General features: G+C 43.1%; 1 pseudogene; it reads left to right on the forward strand.

The window, feature by feature from the left end:
• Nucleotides 1-1,200: 1,200 nt before the first annotated feature.
• Nucleotides 1,201-5,672, forward strand: LOC147623652 (uncharacterized; annotated as a pseudogene).
• Nucleotides 5,673-10,436: the final 4,764 nt, after the last annotated feature.

Genomic DNA, 10,436 nt, shown 5'->3' on the forward strand with positions numbered 1-10,436 from the left:
TAGGGCAAGCATGTGCAAGGGGCGAGCTGGGAAACTATTGTTTGGTTGGCGACTGTGCTTACCCCGCACGGCCATACATGTTAGTGCCTTTCAAAGGATGCAAGGAAGGGTTGACACGTCTAAAGTACCATTGGAATTTCATTCAATCGAGCACAAGGATGCCAGTTGAGAGAGCGTTTGGTATGCTCAAGGCAAGGTTTCGCATCTTGCTAAAAAGATGTGACATGAATCTACGTCATGTCCCAGATCTTGTTGCGGCTTGTCTTGTGCTACACAACATTTATATCCAACATGGAGAGTCTTTTGATATGGAGTGGGTACGTGAGGCGGAAGCAGAATTGTCAGCATGCTCTGGACGTGTAGAAGAGGATCGAAGAGCAATAGCTACCTCCATGAGGGAGCTTCAAGCAATACGTGAAGTTGACATAGAGGATGCAATGGAGCGCGCTCAAGGAGGCAATGAAGGGGGTGCGAGTGACCTTGGAGTTGGCTCGGAGCAGCGAGATAGTCTTGCCCGAACAATGTATAGAGAGCAAGCAAGGATGAATGTCCTACAAGTTTTTGGAAGGGCGGCTTTAGAGGAGCTGGACTCACCTACCAACTCCGATTAAGCCTTTGTAATACAAGTCTTTTGTCTGGCTTATTGTGGTTTGTAGTGTGGCTTCTTTATTTTTGTAGTTACACTATGCTTTGTGGACATAATATAGCTTTGTTCTATGGTTTTTGGTATGGTGTTTACTCTTTCTTCCGCCGCCCCCCAGTGTTCACAGTGGGCGGCAGAAGAAGTCAGGCTCCCTTTTACTTCCCCCTCCCTATGTGAACACTTGGACGGCGGAAGTGTGCATTTTGTAAGAGTTCCACCTGGAAAAGTGTGTTTGAGAGTATGTTTTCCGCCGCTCCAATGTGAACCCGCCCTTCCAAGGCGCACAAAAACAACCGTTCACAACCAGTCCAGTAACACAGCAAGAAGGACAGTCACACCCAGTAGCACTGCTCAAGCGCCACATGCCTTCTGTGGTCGGGAAGTGTACCAAATAAAGCACCAGTGGTGTTGCCTAAAGAAGCCCGTTGAGCAGTAGATTGCTCTGCTGAGACGAGGTCGGGCAAGCTAGCAGAGGAAGTGGTTGAGCTCTAGGTGCTGGCTCTGTGGGTGGCCTTGGCATGGTGGGCGATTCTTCTAGCTTATGCTTATAGGAGGTGATGGGGTTCATGAGCCATACAGGCCATTATGTGGTTATAAGATTTTTAAAAAAAAATGCAAATCAGGTTGCTTTGAATGGAAAACGTTTGAAAGGGTATTGGAGCAGGAAGGGTGAAGCAGCAAGACAAGCAAAGAAGGCCGGGGTCCTACAAGACAGAGATACAAGGATCGCTGCCTCTTTGAAGCGGGACATGGCCGAGAAGGAGAGAGCTTCTCTGCTTCGAAAGCAGAAGCGGGAAGCCATGGCCTGCAGAGCCAAGAGTAAGTACAAGGAGAATCCAGACCTGGCAGCTCTGCACGATGCTGTAGCAGAAATCTTCGCCATGCAGCTTATGGAGGACAAGAAGGCTCTCGAGAGCAAGAGCTTCTTCGACATCAGCTTGGCTGCGAAATGGTGTCCCTCTGTACAGAGAAGCTATGACCTGCGGACTGGTTTGCACAATGCCATAGCTCGCCGGCTCTTCAGCAGGGACGAGTTTCCACATCTCGACGAGGGCAAGCTGTTTGACATCGCCATAGCAGACAAGATGAGAAAAGAGTTTCTGCCTGGAGGTCCCGGAGATATACATGAGTGCAAATAAACGGGGGATCCTGCCGTATGAGCGCGTGCCTTCTGTTGCAATGAAAAATTACGTGGATCATTTCATCAAGCGCGACAAGGATCGGTACATGGAGTTTCTTGCAAGGGTAGCTGCCGGGAAGAAAAAGGTTGCTGCAGGGGCTTTGCTTCCCCACAAGGTTGTCAAAGACGCTGTGAAGGGAAACGGGAAGCCCCAGGGTTCCCTTGCAGAAGCACAGTGGAAACGCATGGTCTGTGACCTCAGGGAAAGTGGAAGCAAGCTGAGCAGCAGCATGGCCGTCTGCGATTTTTCACTAAGCATGTTTGGCACACCCATGGAGGTTTGCATCGCCCTCGGGTTGCTTGTTGCAGAGCTCAGCGAGGAGCCATGGAAAAATCATCTCTGCACTTTCAGCAGAACGCCTCGAGTCCATTTGATCCGAGGAGAAACTGTTGCAGAGCGCTACAATTTCACCAGTCAGATGGATTGGGGCAAGAACACTGATTTTCAGAAGGCGTTCCGCGCGTTGTTAGATCTTGCCCTAGCCATATTCCCTCAGAGGAGACCAACTCATGGATTGATACCACTTAGTAGCTCGCATCTACAAGCTTATTTTTGCTTAGATATGTAGATGGGGTTGTATAGATCCATTTTACACCCCCTTTGGTAGTGTGTAATTTGCTTGCCTGTATAGCCCAACATCTATGTATGTAACAATTTTCGTATAATGTTTGATATCCAGCTAGAAATTTCTCATATCTTGGTATCAAAGAATCTTTGTCTTAAATGTTTAATTATTTCTATTTCTTCATTTGAGACCAGTTGAAGCAAGGTCTCTATACGTTTGGCATAATGATGCATCAAGGTACACATCTGCACTTGGATGCACCATTATGCCAAAAACATTTAAAACCTGTGTCCATCTCTAATAGCGTTGAAAAAATTATCGAAAATAGTGTCTAAAAAGAAGTCAATTTATACATCCAAAAAAGCGTTGGAATATAGGTAGTAACTGAAACATTTTTTTCAGCCAAGTTTCAGATTGATATATGGACATCTATTTAGACAGTTACTCTGATAAATATTTAGAAAATATTTCCAATGGTTTTATGTACGATTCTATACCGAAGGGATCGCTGACGTGCATATGGATGTTCTTGTATTTTTATTGCAATTCAGGGAACCTACGGTGAGAATGCATAAAAGATGATTGAATTTATGCATAGTTTGTATGTAAATTTTAGAAAAGGTAAAAGTTAATAGATACCATATTCAAGATTTTGTAACTCATTGCATATAGCTTGTATACTCTATGCATGCATGCATAGAGAGTATACATGCTTGTACTCTCTATACTCTATGTATGCATACATACTCTATTCATATATAGATAGTATAGATGCTTTATGCATGCATAGAGTATGCAAGCCCTATGCATGTATAGAGTATGCAAGCTCTATGCTCTATGCTCTATGCATGCATAGAGCATGTATAATCTATGCATGTATTATGTATGCTCTATGCTCTATGCATGCATAGAGCATGTATACTCTATGCATTCATTATGGATGTTCTATGCAAGCAATGAGCATGCATACTCTATGTATACTCCATCCATGCATAAAGAGTATGCATGCATAACAAGCATGCAAGCTCTATGCATGCATTATCACTACAAGAGAATGAGAGCATAGCCACGTCCACAACAAAGGAAATTCAAGATTTTAAATTTCTCTAGCACAATTATACATGCGGCTAGGGGCACGTGACTATAGTCGCATGTATAGCCTTGCCCATTGTTACATGACCTTTTCTCCAAGTACAAGCTTTCAAAAAAATTTATAATTGTTTTAAATAAGTTAACTACAAGTTAATACATCAACCTAAGAAGAAGAATTAAACGAAAAACTTAAACAAAAAAATATTTGTCAATACAAGACAAAAAGAACTAGGTCCGCGATCTGCCCCCCATATGTGAGACCCGTAGTCTCACATATGAGTATTTTGATGATTTATTAAGGTATGAAGTAATTTGATACAATCAATACATCTTCTCATAAGAGGAGAAAAGAGAAGATAGAAAGAAAAGAAAGCTTCATTCAAGGAACTTGCAATTCTTACAAGTTCCATGTTTAATATATCTCTCTCTCAAACACACACACTCATGAAATAATCACACCATAATAAGAAAAACAATAAGAGAAACTGATACTCCCTATAGACATTTGCCTGTCTCAGCATGTCATGGTTCTCTGTATACAGGTACATGCCTACAACTTGTAGCCGCTCTAACTCTCTATTTTTTTTGCTAGAATATAGTCGAGTTCATACTTAAAATTACGAGAATAAGCCTGGTCTACAACTCAACGTGGGCTATTTCCCTAAGTCGACCCACTTTTGGGAATCTCTATCATAAAGCTACTATTTTTATCACAAATTTAATTTCTTTACATTTTTCTAATTGTTTAGAGATATTCATATATTCTTATCTCTAACTCTAATTTTATTGAATAAATATAACTAAATCCTCAAGAAATATAACTAAATTCTCAAGAAAGTTCACTCAGATAACAATCCTCCTGGTTAAGAAAGCAATTGTCCTCAGTTGTGTAGCTTGCAAACTTGGTCTTGAAATTGACAAAAGAAAAGTTTCTTTCCCCTTCTCTTGTACTATAGTAGTGGCAGTGGTCACCTTGGGTTTCCATTGGAGTGTTGGGAACTGTGACATGGCAAGAGTAGGGGTTGTGTACCTGGGAGTTTTGGGGACCCAAATTTGGTGATCGCCTTCATAATACTTTTGAGTGTGAAGCAAAGTTTTTGGGATCCACCTGGACTTTGTTGAGCTTCTAGGCTTCAGTTGTTGAGGGCGAGGAGTGTATGGTGTTGAAGAGGGTTTGGGCTGGCACCTTTCTTGCACCTTGAAAGCTTTAGGTTGTCGAAGGGGTTTCCTTTAAGAGGGGCGAGGAGCTTGTTTTGGTGGTTCATGAGAATGGGAAGGGGATCGACGACGTATTCATAGCGTAGTTGTACCATCATAGTACCTTTGGGCCTTGAGAAGCTTTTTGTGGAACTAGTGCTGAGAGTGCATGCCCTGTGTGTGGTGGTTAGAGGTGTTAGCATTGTTAGTGGAGTTAGTGTTGTGGTGGGGAGGTTTCCCAACAACAAAAGTGGCATTGGAGAGGTTAGTTTGGGTTGCTACTAGATTGGATGGTTGTGAGGATTTGCGAGGCAGTGTAGTGTTTGGAGTGGGGAGCAGCCTCTTTTTTGGTGGAATGGATCTGTGTGGATCCAGGGCAGAAGGATGGTGGTGAGGGGGAAGGTATCTTTTTGGAAGGAGGTAGTGGAGGGCATGGGTTCTTCATCTTTCACATAAGGAATGTCACTTGGTCGGAGGCTAGTTGTTGTAAGGTTGCAGTCTGAGCATCCCAGTCAATATTGCACCTATTATGTCCCATCCATCCATCCTTTTCCTAGTAGAATCTCTTCTTGCATAGTTCTTGCAGGCATCACATAAAACTTCCCTTTCGTGGAATACACTTGTGAATGTGCCTAAATAGTGAATAGTCTGAGAAGCCACTGATGTGACTGTGGCAAGTCTCTTTCAATGTGGGTTTTTCGAAGGAAAGCCATGTGTCATAAGACATTGAATTGTGATTAGCTCATGTATCTACAAGAGCTAATTTCTAGGTGAAGTTGGTTGGGGTGGTCATTCCTAACCATAACCGATCAAATTTCACCTCCCAATCCTCTTCTTCAAGGTCTATGACTTGGGCCTTGTTGACTATAATGTTGTTTCCCCGTAGTTTAGCTTGTCGCTTCTTAGCCTCTTGTTGGACTTTTTGTTTCATCTCTTCATGTTGTTTTTTTTTTTGTTTTTTCTCATGAATGGCCCTGAGAGTGTTTTTAGTTAATGGGCCATAGTAGCGTTTTAACTTGATACCATTGAAATACCCCACCATTTCTACTCCATCGAGTGTCTCAATGTGCATTGTGCCTTGTAGAGTTATTTCAGTGACTAGGAAAGGTCCTAATCCTCTAGGCTTTAGTTTCTTTTTATGAGTTTTTGTGCTAAAAAGTAGGACCATATCATCCTCATTCATACCCTTGTCCTTCAGCTAGTCATCGAACCACTATTTCCTCCTTAATTTTTAAACAATCATGCTATATACAGCAAGGAGATGTGTTTCATTGAGCTTTTCAAGATCAAACAAGCAAACAACCTAGGACATTGCCAGTGAGTCATTCTTTTATTGCAATCCTTAAACTTGGGACTAAGAACTCCATGGGCATAACTACTTCAGTACCATAAGTTAAACTGAAGGGAGTTGCGTTTGTGGTAGTTTTGTATAAGGTTCTGTAAGCCTAGAGTGCCTTCAGTAACTTTTGTTCCTAATCATTTACGGTTGGCTTCAACGGTTTTCGTGAGGATTGAACAGATAACCTTATTGGTGCTCTTTGCTTGGTCATTGGCCTGGGGGTAGTACGGGGATGATTTTTTGTGAGTGACAAGGAACTCTTGAAAGAGGAATTGGATTACCTCATTAATAAGGTGTGTGCTATTGTTCCTCGCAATCTCGAGAGGGCAACCGAAAAACAAGTGATTACTGACTCATACAAGAATTTTGCAATTAATCGCGCGTCAGCTTTTCGGGTTCAACCCATTTGGTGCAATAGTCCAGGGCTACGATAATATATCGAGCTTCAGTGTATTTAGCAGTGGGACTAATGGGTCCAACAAAGTCAATACCCCATTTTTCAAATGGTTGCCAGGACATAACAGGGTTTAAGGTCATATGGTCCTTGAAGTGAGGAATTGCCCTGCTCGTTGGCATTCATCACACCGCTTGACATATTCAGCTGCATCGGCCATTAAGGTGGGCCACCATAGCCCTCCTATGAGGACCTTGCATGTAGTGATATATGTTGCAAAGTGCCCCTAACACAAGCAGAGTGCCCCTAGCACAGGCAGAGTGAGCCTGTTCTAAGAGGAAGACATATTCGTCTTCTCTGACACACTGTCTGATTATCTTGTCTTTCCCCTATCGGTAGAGTTGTCTTGAAATCAATTGATAAGGGGTTTTATGTTTAATAAGTCGTTGTGCATGGTCCTTGTTTAGGAGGGGGTCAACTGATAGGCCATTGGCAAGAAAGTGTGTTATTTCCTCTCCCCACTTCGGAACTAAGGATATTTAAAATAAAGCCACATCTGGCAAGTATCAACCCCTATTGGTGGCTCACCATTGGGGATTTGTGACATATGGTCTACTAGGACATGTTGTGATCCCTTCTATACTGTAACAGTGAAGTCGAACTCAAGAAAATCAGCAACCATCTGGTTATCCATCCAATTGTGCAAGGTTTGTTGACTAGATAGAGAAGAGCTTGATGGTCTACAAAGAAAACAAATTTGGTCGCCACGAGAGGATAGTGGAAAAACTTCTTAACAGTGTAGACCATAGCCAACCCTTCTGTCTCCGTGTGGTGATATAATTTCTTTTAGCCTCATTGAGTTGGTAGCTAGCAAAGCTGATGGGAAAATCCATCTTATACTCTCCAGGTTGGGCTAGCACACATCCAATAGCAAAAGCGGAGGTGTCAATGTGGACGTGAAAGATTATGTCCCAGCTGGGGGACCTCATAATTGGAGCACTTACCACGCTTTCTTTAGGGTGGTGTATGCCTGTTAGCACTCCTCTATCCACTCAAAGAAAATCAAGAGTCTGTAAGGGGGCGAGTTATATCGGCATACATGGAAATGAAACGTCGATAATAGCTGATATGTCCCATGAAGCACTGGACTACTTTGAAATTGGTTGGTGTGGGCAGCTCTAGGATGAGCCACACCTTACTATCATCTGTGGAGATTCCATGTTTAGAGACTATGTGTCCTGGGATAAATCCATGTCTCACCCAAAATTGGCATTTGAGTGGGTTTAACAAGATTCGGTATAGCATTCATCTTTCGAGCACCTTCCATAGATACTCTATGTGTGCCTTCCACATAGAATTCACACAAAGGTCATCCATGAAGACTTCAAGGAAGTTTCGAAGATATTCCTTGTAGGTGGTGCACAGTAGGCATTGGAACCTGCCCAGGGCATTGGTTAGCCCAAAGGGCATAACATGATAAGCGTAGGCTCCCCCTTCAGTTGCAAAGGTTGTCTTATGTTGATCCTTGGGATCAATAAATACTTGATTATAGCCTGAGAATCCATCCAGGAAGTTGTAGGCTTCCTTTCCTATGACTCTCTCAAGCACATGCGCTCCGTGATGAAAGGTAGAGGATAATGATCTTAGATAGTGGCTGCATTGACGTTTTTGAGGTCCACACACACTCACCTTTTCATTTTTTTGGGCACTATCACTATGGGTGATACCCATTTGGTGTGCTCAATCTCATAGATGAATCAGGCATCAATGAGTCAATCTATTTCCTCTTGGACTATAACATGCCCATCTTCATTAATTAAAAAAATGTCCCTGTATAATAGATGAATTATGAGTTTTTATGGTGTAAAATTAGTGATTTTAATGAACGAGCCATTTCCACTTAGAATCTTCAAATTTTGAGTCCAAATTTGGAATTTGCACGTGATTTCACCCTAGTATAAGATTTTATAGAATCCAAAACGAACACCAAAGCAAACCTATACGCGAATTTTAGTTTTTAGTTTAAAAACTGACAACCTTTAAACCTTAATAAATGCACAACTAAGCGTCCGATTGATGTACGGTTAGCACCCCAATGACCACGGGAACATCTCGGACATTTTCTCTGGAAAACAAAATTCACCCCCCCCCCCGGCGCTCCGGCATGCAAATCGAGACTGGCACCCCAAATTTGGAGACTCCACCGCAAAAAGCACCGTACACACTCACTGGGGCGCCCATACAATGGCCGCGTAAGGACCAAAGGCCGACCACCCATTGTATGGTCCACATGTACCGCAATATGAACGTCCATGCTGCCTCTCGCCAAAAGGGTACATGTGTACCATACCTTTGCCTGTGCACCACCACCGTACCCTTCCCCAGGCTCATGCAGACCAGTGATCGGTGCACTTTGATAGTACACCGTCCCTTTACCCATACTTTGCTCTATACCTGCAATCGTACCCTGCACCTATATAAACCCCCGTGTAATCCATGTGGCCAGTAGCACATTGCATAGACTACACCATCGAGCATGAGGCGCCCGACTATACTTGCTGTACCTGCACAACCGTGCCTTACAGCCCTCACCACCTTCCTCTCAGCACCCCCTAATCAGCCATCTCTCAGTCAAGCCCTTTTTCAGTCACCCCATGCTTGTTAGGAGAGGGTGTCCTTAACTCTTCTCCCCCCCGCGCGGCACGTGCGTGCGCGCCAGGGGGCTTTAGCCATCAATTCCCTTTAGGACATCTCTCAATTCCCCGCCTCCCCCCCATTTGCATAGACTTTAATAAGAGGTTTTTGAGCTTAGAGGAGATTCACACACTGCGGTTTTTTGCTCATAGAGTGACCAAACGATCTCGGAATAATCGAGATCTGATTGAAGCACTGCGAACATCGAGCACTACAAGGCGGTGATCAAGATGGGCCCATTTTGGAAATACCAAAATGTCACCTCGAGAGACACGCAACGATGAGACTAGAGAAAATGCTCCTAATGCGGCTTCAACCCTCCCGTTGCAAGCTCCACAAGGGAACGGTGGCCACGTTAGCTTGGTCATCATTTAAAAGGAGTTTTAAATTATTCTTTAATATTAATATCAATAAATCAAGAAAGAAGATGCGAATTTTTTCATTGAAAAATGTTAGAAATTCTATGAAGCTATTATTTAAAATGATGTTGTATTTTGTAATTGATAGTTAGTATTAAAATTGCTATTTTTAAGAAAAAGAGTAGAGGTATTTTCTCCTTGCTTCGACGCTAACGTCATTTTTGTACTTTTGTTAGCCGAGTGGCATCGTTAGCAAAGCTCAGAGTCGGCCCATCATATTCCTCATACCATTGGGAGAATGAGGTTCGCCGATTGAGGCGAGTAATTGTGATGCTGCCTAGTTCTGAGGGCCCATGCTAATGCAGTGAATAAGCCCACCCTAGCGCATAGACATCCCTCTAAAAGGGGCGGGAGGATCGAGCGACGGAGCGTAAGGGGGCAATAGGTCGGCTTGAGTTCTCGCCAGCTACCGACACGACGAGGTGTATGGTCCCATAGGATTTGCCCAGTCTATAGAGGCTGGAAGGCCGAATTCTAGATCATCGATAGTATAAAGGAAAAGAATAAGAGAGTCGGTTTGTTTTGTATGGAATTGATTCTTGTATAAACTTTTATATATATATATATCTTGTCTTTAGCATTATTATACTATGGAAAGAGGCTGTTTTAACGAACCTTGTGAAAGGGCCCTAATTAAGGAACATGTTTATTTATATCAGACAATGTGGTAGGATTGATTAGGAAACAAATTGATGCGTGAGTAGGGTGGAAAGTGGGAGGATGGAATGCCCCGACAGCACCATCCTATGGACGGGTGGACCCAATTAGTCGAGTAGCTTTCCAACAGATTAAGTGAAAGTCCTACGCTAGATAAATACGTTCTCGAGAAACTCTATTCTAGAAGACTAGGCCAGCGGGTGGCGACTGTGCCTTGCATGTATGAGGAAAAAAGCATTGTGTCTCTAAGAATCA

Source organism: Cibotium barometz, chromosome 26, assembly GCF_041138505.1.
Source record: "Cibotium barometz isolate CiBa-2024 chromosome 26, ASM4113850v1, whole genome shotgun sequence".
Taxonomy (NCBI): Eukaryota; Viridiplantae; Streptophyta; class Polypodiopsida; order Cyatheales; family Cibotiaceae; genus Cibotium; species Cibotium barometz.